This window comes from Phocoena sinus, chromosome 10, assembly GCF_008692025.1.
Source record: "Phocoena sinus isolate mPhoSin1 chromosome 10, mPhoSin1.pri, whole genome shotgun sequence".
In the NCBI taxonomy this organism is placed as follows: Eukaryota; Metazoa; Chordata; class Mammalia; order Artiodactyla; family Phocoenidae; genus Phocoena; species Phocoena sinus.
In genome coordinates, this window is record NC_045772.1 from 9,187,120 (window position 1) to 9,200,195 (window position 13,076).

A 13,076-nucleotide genomic window follows, 5' to 3' on the forward strand; every position below is an offset into this window, starting at 1 on the left:
TGCACCACGGGGCCGCGGCGGGGGCCCGACGAGCAGACCGGCGCCTGGGCGGGCCCCACGGGAGGCGCGCGGGGGGTGCGGAGCCGAGGCCCGAGCGCCGAGCGCAGAGGTGCCGCTCCCTCCGGGCTCGGGCGGCTCCGGCCCCCGCCCCGCCCCCACCGGCGCCCCCTACCCTCCGCCGCCAGCCGGGCTCCGCTCGCAGCGCCGGGACTGGGGGTGCCTCGGACCGCAGTCTCGGGCCGCCGCCGCTCCGCGCCTCCCGCGCGTGCGATCAAATTGTGTGTGTGTGTGTCTGTGTGTGTGTGTGTGTGCGTGTGTGTGCGCGCGTGCGCGCGCGCGCCCCTGCCTGTGACCGTGCGTGCGCCGGCCCACGGCCCGGTGCGTCCTGTGCGGTTGTGTGTGTGCGATAGGAGGCGGAGCGGGTCGGAGAGTATGTGTGTCTGGCATGTGCATGCGTCTGCGTGTCCGGTTCTGTGTGCGCCTGGATGCGTGTGTCTGTTTTGCAGTGTGAATGGGTCTGTGTGACCTGCAGCGTGTACCCGGGTCTGTTCCCGTGTGTGCATGGGCGTGGATCCCTGGCGCTGTGCCTGTGTGTACCTGGATCGTGATTGTGTGCACACATCTGTGACCGTGTGCAGAGAGGCCTCTAGGTCTTGTACTGTGTGCATGCCAGGCCCTGGGCGTCTGTGATGATGTATATACGCATTTGCGACCACCGTGGGCAGAGGCCTGGTTTTGTATTGTGGTGCGCGCATAGCGCTGGGCCTGTTACTGCGTCTACACAGGTCTGTGTGTTGGTAAAGATCCCCGATGTACACTGGCCTGTGGGCCTTGGGCCTTGGCTTACTTGTATCCTTCTGACCCACTCCATCCATGCATATGACCAACACAACTGTGTGCTCCCTCTCCCCCAGGCATGGCCCACTGACTCCGGGCGGAAACGTCCCCTCCCCCCGCAGCGGGCACTCAAAGCCCACTGGCCGTGCCCACGTTTTGGGCGTCCTCTCCTGCTACGCGGCCAGCATTAGCTCTCCAAGCGCCCACCATTTCACACCTTGGCCCCTAACGCTCTTGCTCCGGGCTCGAGGCACCCTCCATGTGCTTCCTGCCCTTCCGGGGAGGTGGGCTTCAAGCTTCTGCTCTGGGGGTCCCGTTGAGCATTCACTTCCACCCGTGTGTGCAAGGCATCTTGGGTATACAGCAGCACCACTGTAGACCATCGGCAAAGGGGAGCAGGGCAGGGCGGGGAGATGCCTCGAGGCTAGGTCCCAGCACATGTTCCCAAGGGCAGCCCCACGGACCTCTGGAGACACCTCCTGCTGGTCTTCCTACTCCAGGTGCTCCGGGCCCACCTTTATCCATTCTTGCTAAGCAGCCAGGTGGACCCTTCTTCAACATTCATTTGAGCAGGTCACTCTCCTCCCTGAACCCCAGATGGCTCCCACTTGCTCTCAGCTTAAGCTCAGTTCTTGTGCAGGGAAGGAGGCCCCGGTGACCTGGACCCATCCAGTTTTTCAGCATCACCCCCTACTGTTCATCTCTGCCTGAAAGTTCCCTCTAAGCCGAAGATGAGCAAACTATTGTCTGTAAGATCCAGATAGTAAATATTTTCGGCTTTGCTGCTCATAGGGTCTCTGTCTCAACTACTCAACTCTGCCACTGTAGCATAAAATCAACCACAGATACTGTGTAAAGGAATGAGCATGGCTGTGTTCCAATAAAACTTTATTTATGACCACTCAAGGTAAACCATTCTTCTTTTGATTTTTTTTTTTCCATTTGAAAATGTAAAAACCATTCCTAGCTGGCACTGCTCTAGGTATATAGATCCCTGAGCCCTATGTATCATCCCCATGACTCACCTGCTTCAGGTAATCTGTCACGCCCCCCAAATCCCATCGATTCTACCCCGAAAATGTCAGCCTCCTCTTCTCCCCCACCTGCCTCTCTAGCAGACTCTGCCCTTGTCTCTCCACCCCCACGGAATCCTCACTACTGCTCACACACACTCACCTCCACCTTGCCATGCCCCTCCCTGTGCCTCTGCCTGGGGATTCCTGCCACCTGGAAAGAGTGCTCTCAGAGACACTTCCCTTGCCCCCCACGTCCCCAGGAGAATCTCCTCCCACGGCCTCCTGCAGTAGCTTGGGCATCCCTCGTCCCAGAAGTGGAGCACTGTTTCAGGTCTGGCTTCCCCAGCAGACTTGTTCTGGGCATCTAAGAAACCTGGACACCGGCCCAGCACCAAGCTGGGCACAAAATATCGTATCCCTCAGTCTTCACAGCTTCCGGCAAAGGGGAGGTGGTGAAATGACATGCCCTGGGCTCGAGTTCAAGTTTGTGGGGCTTTCTCGGTCTTCACTCTGCCAGGATGCTCATGGTGGGTGGTCCGTAGTATTCATCTGTCACTTCGCGTGTGCTCTTTCTGCCCCTGACAAGCTCTGGCTCCCCCCTAGACTACGAGCCCCGCAGGTCCAGATCAAGGCCTGAGCCACAAGTATGCCTTTTTGTCCTTTGAAATTTTTTAATTGACTTGAGTGAAGAGAGAATAGCTGCACACAGGGCAAATTTGAAAATTATTGAAGGGTGGCAGGTGGAAAGCACGCTTCCCTCTATGTAAGGATTTTACCCTTATGACATTTTTTGTGATGCAGCTCGTTTGATGTGAAGCCATTTTGTTGTGACCTAAAAACCAATCTATTCCACTTATAGCCTGACTCCCTTCTGGTTTTTTTAATAAGGTACAAAATAGATGTGGTCACCTGTCGCTGAGCCCCCAGGCCCTGCCCATGGAGCCGAGTGAGAGGTAAGGCTTGTGGGCAGGTCACTTTGCACGGTGGTAACTGGGTTCAGGAACCAGAGACATCTGGCTTCAGTCTGGGTTTTTGTGCAAATGACTTAATCCTCAGTTTCCTTGTCTGTAAAATGGGGATAAGGAAGCCGCCCTCATAAGGCTGCTCAGAGGGTGAAATGGGTCCCTGTACACGAGGCCCTCCTCAGGGCCTGCCATCCAGTCTCTATCTTAGCTTCAGGGCTGCCTTCTCCTGAGCCCTGAGTACAGGGCTTGACATGCAGGAGGCACTGAATCAACACTTGCAGAGAAAAAAAAATGAGTTCGTGCTGTGTGCATGTTGCTTGTCATTAAAAAAAACAGTGATTGGCCATTTTGACCTGTCTGAAAATGGCCACTTGGGAAAGCTGTGTCCCCAGTGTCCTGCTTCAGGAGGCTATACCCTGCATCCCTCACTGGGGCACCTCCACCCACATGTGGGTGCTTTTAGGCCCATGCACTGGAGAGGGACCTAAAGGCAGGCACCTCCCAGGGAGGGCAGTTGTGTGGAGGAACAAGAGTGCGATTGGCCTTCCCTGCTCGGAGCTGGCCGGGACAGGGAGACTCTGGGGGCCTGCTCAAGCATGCTGTGTCCTCTCCCCACTTGGGTCCTTGTTCTCCGGAACTTTCCAGATTCCCAAGCTTCTTGGGAGACCACAGGGGAGTCAGACTTGGTTGGGGCCACACCACAGTTGGCCTCCATCTGCCCACTGTGTTGGGAACTGCACGTGGCAAATGCCTGCCACCCACCCCAACAGAGATGACAGGTGACTTGCCCAGTCACACACAACCTGCCTCTGGCAGAGCTGGGCACACCAGGCCCCACCTCTCCACCCTCCCTGCACAGGCCCTGCAGCGCCAGGAGCCCACCTCTGAGATAGCTGCCAGGAGGGAAACAACCCCCAGTTCTTTCCTCCCCAGTCTCTTCCCCTCCAGCTTTTATAGAGGGCTGGCTGCCAGTAGCTGCTCGACAGGGGGAGAAGCCAAGTATTGTCGTGATTAAGACCTGGGTTCTAGGGGCTTGTCTGGTGGCACAATGGTTAAGAATCTGCCTGCCAATGCAGGGGACACGGGTTCGAGCCCTGGTCCGGGAAGATCCCACATGCCACGGAGTGGCTGGGCCCGTGAGCCATGGCCGCTGAGCCTGCGCTCTAGAGACTGTGAGCCACAGCCGCTGAGCCTGCGCTCTAGAGCCTGTGAGCCACATCTACTGAAGCCGATGCCCCACAACAAGAGAAGCCACCACAATGAGGAGCCTGCACGCAGCAACAAAGACCCAACACAGCCAAAAATAAATTTATTTTAAAAAAATCTTGTAATAACCTATAATGGAAAAGAATCTAAAAAAGTGTATATATATATATATATATATATATATATATCTGAATCACTTTGCTGTACACCTGAAACTAACACAACATCACAACATTGTAAATCAACTATATTTCAATAAAATAAAAAATTTTTTAAAAAGATCTGGGTTCTAATGCACCTCCACTGCCTGTTCCAGTCATTTCACTGTGCTAAGCCTCCGCTTCCCCATCTGGAAAATGGGGATGATCCCTGCCCAGTCATCAGGTTGATATTAGTGTGGAACCTGGACGTCCCCATCCTCTCCCTTCCCCTCACTCACTCCCCGCCGTGTCTCCAGGCCATCAGAGGGATGTGGGGAGGCAGAGGCTCAGTAGGTGGTCCTCCCTCTCCACTCCTCCTCTGGGGCCAGGCTGCCTGACAAGGAGGCTGTGGGAGGCTGGAGCTGAGAGAGGCCAGATACAAGATTAGCCACCCCAAGGCAGGTGTTGCCTTACAGATCTGCTGTCCCCTTTCACCCGGGACCTGTTTGGTTCTGGGAACAATCGCTAGGTCTGTTATCCCTTTTGGCAGCTGCTGCCTGGCCTGTGGGAACTACATTCTCCCCTCCCTGGGTCATCTCACGCCTGGCCCTGGGTCTCCAGTTGAGGAGTCCCCTGACCCGTGATGAGGGTCAAGCACCTGCCCTTGCCAAGGCTCCTTGGGGGCCAGCAGCACGGCAGCGCCACGGGCAGAGTGAGCTGGCTCAAAGCTTTGCCTTCGGGACTTCCCTGGCGGTCCAGTGGTTAGGACTCTGCGCTTTCACTGCCGATGCCACCGTTTCCATCCCTGGTCAGGGAACTAAGATCCCCGCATGCCGCCTGGTGGTGTGGCAAAAAATAAATAAATAAAGCTTTGGCTTCTTCATCTGCAGAATGGACATGAGGTGACTGCCTGACAGCGTGTGGGCTGGCAGCAGAAGGATTCCATAAATGTTAGTCCCCTTCCTTCCTCATCACCTGCCAGATGAAGTCACCAAACTTGGCATCCTCTCCTACCCTCCCCCACATGCTCTCCATTCATTCATTCATTCATTCATTCATCCATTCCTTCATTACTGAGCCCCTCCCCAAAGCGTACAGCAAGCAGCCCTCTGAAAAGCTTGTAGTTTCTCCAACGTTTCTTACCTCTGTGCCTTGGCATATATTAGCCCTGCCCAGAGAGCCTTTCTGGAAAAACTCCTACTCATCCTTCAAGACCCAACCCACATATCCCCTACCCCTGAAAGCCACTCTGGTTCCCAGAGGCCTTGCTCATGCCCTATGTGGAGAGTTCCCACCTCAAGGCCTTTGCTGCTACTGAGGGTCCATAGCTGTTATCGGATTCTCAAAGGGTGGGGGACCAAGCTGAGGGACTCCTGGGCTCTCCTGGCTTTTCAGAGGCCCCTCCCCCAATTCTTCCACTCTCCTCCCACGGTGGAGGATCCTGCGGGCTCCCACATTGCCCTCTCACCCCTCCATGGCTCTCACCTGTATTCTTGCCGTAGCTTTTCCACTGATGCTTCTGCTCCTGCCTCATAGAACAGTCAGTGTGTTTCTGGAAGGCACAAGTCCGACCCCCTCCCTCCTCTGCTCAAATCCTGCTGTGGCTCCCATCTCACCCAGCGTGAGGCCAGAGTCCTTCAGGAGCCACAAGGGCCCGCCCGGTCTGAGCTGCTGCCCCCCTGCCCCGTTCCCCTCAGGGCTCCCTGAACTCATCTACTTCCTTCGGGCTGGCTGTTCTCTCCTCTGGAATGCTCTTCCCCAGGTGCCGCTCGGTTCCTCCTCTTCCCAGTCTCAGTGCAAATGCGGGGACTCCCCAAGCACCCTGTTAGGTGCAGGCTTCCTAATCGCTCTGCCTGCTCTTCTTTTTTCTTAGCACGTTTTTTTGTTTTTTAACATCTTTATTGGAGTATAATTGCTTTACAATGGTGTGTTAGTTTCTGCTTTATAACAAAGTGAATCAGCTATACATATACATATATCCCCATATCTCCTCCCTCTGCGTCTCCCTCCCACCCTCCCTATCCCACCCCTCTAGGTGATCACAAAGCACTGAGCTGATCTCCCTGTGCTATGCGGCTGCTTCCCACTAGCTAGCTATTTCACATTTGGTAGTATATATAAGTCCATGCCACTCTCTCACTTCGTCCCAGCTTACCCTTCCCCCTCCCCGTGTCCTCAAGTCCATTCTCTACATCTGCGTCTTTATTCCTGTCCTGCCCCTAGGTTCATCAGTACCATTTTTTTAGATTCCATATATATGCATTAGCATACGGTATTTGTTTTTCTCTTTCTGACTTACTTCACTCTGTATGACAGACTCTAGGTCCATCCACCTCACTACAAATAACTCAGTTTCTTTTCTTTTCATGGCTGAGTAATATTCCATTATATATATGTGCCACATCTTCTTTATCCATTCATCTGTCGATGGACACTTAGGTTGCTTCCACGTCCTGGCTATTGTAAATAGAGCTGCAGTGAACACTGTGGTACATGGCTCTGTTTGAATTATGGTTTTCTCAGGGTATATGCCCAGTAGTTCACCTTCTGGCACACTAGGTAATTTCCTATTTTTCTTTCTTCCTTCCTTCCTTCCTTCCTTCCTTCCTCCCTCCCTCCCTCCCTTCTTCCTTTACTGTGCTGCACGGCTTGCAGAATCTCAGTTCCCTGAACAGGGACTGAACCCAGGCCACGGCAGTAAAGCCCAGAATCCTAAACACCAGGCCACCAGGGAACACCCCCTCCTATGTTTCTTGTTCTTTGCTTGTCTCCCCACTAAATATAACCCCTAGCAAGGCAGCGATCTTTATCCTGACCCCGCTGTTGTCTCCCCAGTACCCACTAGCCTGGCACATAGCAGCCGCTCAGTAAGCTCTGTTCTGTAGGAAGGAAGCCTCACCCCCGTGTGGGTTTGGGGGACATCCCTCAGCTGTAAGTGTCTTCTGTGTGGGGCTTGAGGGCTGGTGGGAGCCTAGAGAGGGAAGTGTCAGCCTTCCGGAGGGAGCGGGTCGAGGGAGACCTTCGGATGGAAGAGTCCTCCCATCAGGACCAGGGCAGCTGTGTGGTTGTAAACAGATGTGACCCAGGAAGCCAGTCGCTTTTTGTACCATGAACTGCACACTTAGTTGGGCCCCAGCAACCTCTCCTAGAAACTCGGGAGCCTGTTCCATCTCCACCCCGCTGCCTTCCCCGGAGCCCCCCCAAGCCTCACACACTGGAACCCCAGGTGAGGAAACTGATTGACAGAGCCCACCCGACAGCTGAGGGCAGAGCCAGGACTCAGACTCCAGAGCCAGAGCTCCAGCCACCAGGGGTGGGTCACCCCGCAAGTTCTCTCATCCACATCTGCAGACCCCATTGAGAGAGGAGGGAGAGTACATTTGGGCGGGGCTGAGGTTACATCTATTCATTGATTGAGCACCTACCGTATGCCAGGCCCTGGGCTAGATGAATCAGACTCTTTCCTGCCCCCAGGAGAACCTGAGACATGGGGAGCAGGGGATGAGGCAGAAACACAACAGGAGGCAGCCGTGCCATCCCCCTGCAGGGCTGGGAAGGTGGAAGCAGCATCTCAGCCAGGCCTCAAAGGGTGGGGTAGATTTGGAAACTAGCAAAAGAGGAGAAAGGGCATCCAGGCTGAGGGTGGACAGGGAAGGGACTGGTTAGAGGCAGAAAGTGTGCAGGGGACACAGAGGGAGGGATTCCGCCTGAGGACCCCCACAGGCTCCAAGGACACCAAACGTGCTGAGAGCTGGACTGTCACCAGCTGAGCTAGTGACCCCCACTGTGGTAGATGCCAGCCAGGAGGGGGGCCTGCTGGAGTGAGACTCGGGGGCCAGGTCGCCAAGGGGAACGCGCTGGGTCACACCAGTGGCCGTGCCCACAGAGAGAAGTACACACAACCACACCTGCATGCCTATGCCGGGCACATGCATGGAGCAGGTGTGCCCACTGGAGACTCCCCACCCTAATGTCACTCACACACTCACACATACACAACCAGCCTTGTACACAGAGACCCACAGACACACCCCATGTGCACACACACAGGATACACACCCCACACCCACAAAACACTGCTGGGCACTCCCCACAGACTCACCCGACAACATTCCTGTGGGCCATAGACGGGAGGGCAGGGCTGGGCCCCACCCACCCAGAGCCCCCTCCTCCTGCAGCCGCGGCTCCCATCCATGCCACCAGCACCTGCCTTGGCAAATGCGCCTTGAAACGCCATGAACAGAGGTAGGGGCACAAATCCACGATGCTGACGCACGGCCTGTCCACTCGATGGCAGCTTGCGCTCCTGGGGCCCATCAGCGAGGTTCCATCCTCACAGCTGCTGAGCCAGGACCTTGCCCACAGCACCTCGGTCACATCTCCCATGCCTGGAAGGCGACCTTTGGAACGTCCAGACTGTTTTAACTTGTCTGAGCCTGAAAGCCCCGGGCCCAGAGGTGGCCCTCCAGTGGCCTCAGAGGTCCCTTGGCCCAGCAGGCTCTCTGGTCCTTTTGACACCAGAAATGTAAATAATGAGGTGGTGTGGGGAGCCCTGGCTGTCCAGCTGGAGCTGGGTGGACGGGTGGGAGTGGAAGAAAAGAGGAATTCATCCCGAAATCTTTCTGTGGGTCGGCCACAGAGAAAGGCCCCAGGTGGGGATGGGTCTCCACCTGGGGGCCCAAGCTGGCAGCAGGGGCTCAGCTGGTAACCTCTCACCCATGTGCACCCCGAGGCTACTGTGGCTGCGCAGATGTGGCTCAACTGAGCCTCACGCTCAAGGTCAACTCCTCCGACCCCCGTCCCAGGCAGCTCTGCTTACATGCTTCCTGTGACATGGCGCTCACTCTCTCCCACAGCAGCTCTTTATTGTGGGACAGATTTGGCTGATAGAAATCCTAGATCCCGCCACCTGGAACTGGTTAGAGCAAGTCAGTTTCTTCATGAATGCCACAGTCCTTCAGAAATTTGGCAAGAGTCCCTGCACCACTTCTCCTCCCAGGTTCTTTAGCAGCTACTCTTATGACAGGGTTTCTAGAAATTTCCATTCCAGCCACTCTCCCACTTGCCCCTGCCCTTCCCCAGATGCAGCCTGACTAGTACAGACAACGGCCGAGGGCCTCTCCCCTCCCACTACGGGCCGACCCTCCGGTTTACGCCGCCTGCCTTTGCGGTCAGGTTTCTGACCACTCTTGTACACTTCCTGCCAGCTGCTACCTGAAGTTCAGGGACTTGGCACTTGGAAAGGCTCAGGTGCTCATAAAAATTCTGGTTTAAAAAAAACACCTCAGCCACATTATGGTATAGGATCGTGGGTTAGAATATGGGTCAACAAGGCAGGCTTTGAATTTTGCTATTGTTGCACTTTTGGGCCATTGAACCTCTCTGTGCCTCAGTTTCCTCTTTTGTAAATTATCAGTAGGAATAAGAATCGTATCTACTGGGAATTCCCTGGCGGTCCAGTGGTTAGGACTCTGCGCTCCCACTGCAGGGGGCACGGGTTCGATCCCTGGTCGGGGAAATAAGATCCCGCATGCCACGGGGTGCGGCCAAAAAAAAAAAAAAAAGAATCGTATCTCCTGCATAAGGTTGTTGTAAAGATGAAATAAGTTTACACGTGTCAAAATGCTTGGAACAGGGCTTCCCTGGTGGCGCAGTGGTTGAAAGTCCGCCTGCCGATGCAGGGGACGCGGGTTTGCGCCCCAGTCCGGGAAGATCGCACATGCCGCAGAGCGGCTGGGCCCGTGAGCCATGGCCACTGAGCCTGCGCATCCAGAGTCTGTGCTCCGCAACGGGAGAGGCCACAACGGTGAGAGGCCCGCGTACCGAAAAAAAAAAAAATGCTTGGAACATAGCAAGGGCCGTTATTACTACTACTCGTAGCTGGTTACTGTCCAGAAACTCCAGCCACTCAGAGCCCCCCTGACTTCTCCTCCCTTTCTGAAAGTTTAGGGTCATGGAATGGTCTTTGAAGACCACTGAGTTCCAGCCTACCCCCATTACACCAGTGAGGAGACAGGGCTCAGAGAGAGGCTGGGGCCTGTCCGCGACCATACGAAGCTGCTAGGACAAGACCCCATAACCATGGTCTTCAACCTACAGCATGTGTGTGGCCCCAAGGCTCTGAAGCCCAGACCACTCCCCTGGGCTCTGCGCTGCCACCTTCAGAATGTTTGGCCCCTGCCTCCCGCCAGGACTGGGGCCTATGCAGAAGAGACACCTGTTTCTGGCACCTTCTCTGGAGGGCAGAGCACCCACCCTCAGCCTGGGACCAGGGCCTTCAATGAGTCCAGACTTTCGGGGGCCTGCTGGCCTTACACCTCTTGGGAGGCTGCTGGCAGCCTGGGCAGGGTGTAGAGAAAGCCAGGGTGGGAGCCAGGAGCCAGGGTTCTAGAACAGCCACATCCCTTGACTCACCAACAGGCACGTGCACAGTGAAGGCCTTGGCCTTGACAGTTCCTCAAAGGAGCTTTGCATCTCCCAGGTCACAAAGCCAATTCTCAGGCTTGTCCCTACAAGGGGGAGGAGGCAACCGAGGCTGGGGAAGGGGGATGACAAGGTAAAGGGATGCAGCAGGGCAGGGTGAGGCCTGGTTGAGCAGGGACCCTTCTGCCCCAGGGTCTGACTGTCCCATGGCCTTAAGCCTGCCAGCATCTCCCACGTGGGCCCCTCTCATTCCCTCTGCCCTGGGGCAGCCTGGTCTGGCAGAGAGGGGTCAGGAAAGGTCAGAGCCAGAGGACTGAGCCCAGAGCTCAGTGTCCACAGATGGGGATGTTGGCAGAACAGGCTTTCTGGTGCCCACCAGGATGGCCAGCATCACTGCCCCTCCCCGCATGCCCCTCACTCAGGAGCTGCTGGACAGTCTCTTACAGCTTCTTACCTGGCCCTGCCAGGGCTGCCAGCATTCCCCGGGCTTGGAGTCACACTTGGGTGAAAGAAGGAACCCTTGTGTTTTGCTGGTGGGAATGTAAAATGGTGCAGCCACTGTGGAAAACAGTACAGCACTTCCTCAAAAAATTAAACATAGAATTAGCCTATGATCCAGCAGTGTTACTTCTGGGTATATACCCCAAAGAATGGAAAGCACGGACTTGAACAGGTAGTTATGCATCCACGTTCACAGCCTCTTTAATCACAATAGCCAAATGTAGAAGCGACCCAGGTGTCCATTGATGAATAAATGGATAAGCAAAATGTGGTGTCAATGTGTAACAGAAAATTATTCGGCCTTAAAAAAGAAGGGAATTCTGACAGCTGCTACAACATGGGTGAAACCTGAAGGCATTATAAATGAAATAAGCGAGTCACAAAAGGACAAATAGTGTATGATTCCAGCTCCATGAGGTCCCCAGAGAAGCCAAATTCATAGAGACAGGACAGTGGTTGACAGGAAATGGGGGGTTATTGGGTTGTTTTGTTTTTTTTTGGCTGTACAGCATACAGGATCTTAGTTCCCCAACCACGGCTTGAACCCGTGCCCCCTGCAGTGGAAGTGCAGTCTTAACCGCTGGACCACCAGGGAAGTCCTGGGGAATTATTGTTTAATGGGTAGTTTCACTTTGGGAAGATGAAAAGAGTTCTGGAAATGGATGGTGGTCATGGTTTTACAACAATGTGAATGTACTTAATGCCACTGAATTATACATTTAAAAGTAGTTAAAATGGTAAATTTTATGTTATGTATATTTTACCATAATAAAAAAAAAAAAGGAAGGAATTAGGAGATGGGGAGCAGACACTGCAGGAGTGGATGGAGCATAGGCTCCGGAATGATGACTAACTGTGTGAGCCCAGGCTAGTTACTTGACCTCTCTGTGCTTTCATCTCCTCATCTGTAAAGTGAGACTAATAACAGAGCCCCCTGCCCCTGGCCCACATAGAGTTTTGGGGAGGATTAAATGAGCTGCTAGATGTAAACTGCTGAGAACAGGGCCTGCACAGAGTGGTTACATTTGCCCTCTCTTCTCCCCATTTTTTAGATGAGGCAACTGAGGTACAGAGAGGTAACTTTCCCAAGATGGTACAGCTAAGAGTGGCAGAGCCAGGATTGAATCTCCAAGTGACAGAAGGGGAGGGTGAGGCCAAAAGTCAAAGTGACTCTCCGACACCACTTAGGCCTGTGTCTCCACGCCTGTCCACCTTCCCCTCCACCTCCACCCTTTCCTGCTCTGGGGAAGACGGAGACGTGCCAGTGGCCCCAGCCAGGCTACTCAGGGGCAGCAGACGGCCGTCCACTGCCACACCTCTGTCAGTCCCACCAAGCCCCTGCGGTACCGGGGTCCCTCTTGCGGGACCAGGTGTGGAAGGGCTGGGCTGAAAGGGCCCTTGGAGGGCCTTGAGTCCACACAGAAAGAGAGCAGCAGCTTGGCCCACGCGCTCCCCCGGGGGGGGCCGCATTCTTCCCTCCGCCCACCATCCCATTTCTGGCTCTCCTGTTTGAGAAATCGATGGAAAGAAGGGCACTCAGTCTGCCCCAGACGGACTGTAGGACCACATTTCTACACAGGAGAGGCTTGTGCAAGGGGGAATCTTGAGGAAGAGCTGTGTCTTCAGCTGCTCCCCAGAGCAAGCACGTCTACTTGGGGCTGATGGAGTTTGGGGGTTGCCAAGACAACCGTGGGGCCATCTGTCTGTATGTGTCTGTCCCCCAGCCGGGGGTCCATTTGCACCCCTGTGCCCAGCTTTGCCCTCCCCCATCCCCCACCCTCCTTCCTGTGGGCCTGGATACAAGCACTGCTCACTGCCCGCTGTCTCCTGAAAGCCGTGTCTCCACACTCCCGCCACTTTATCTTGTGGGTCATCTCTGCAGAAAGGAGCCTGGGTGGGTGCCAGGGCTGCCTAAGCAGACCTTGCCATTCGCCCCAGGTGGGGGTGGGGAGGGTGTCCAAAGCAGCTGGGTCCCGGGGCTAGCCCCT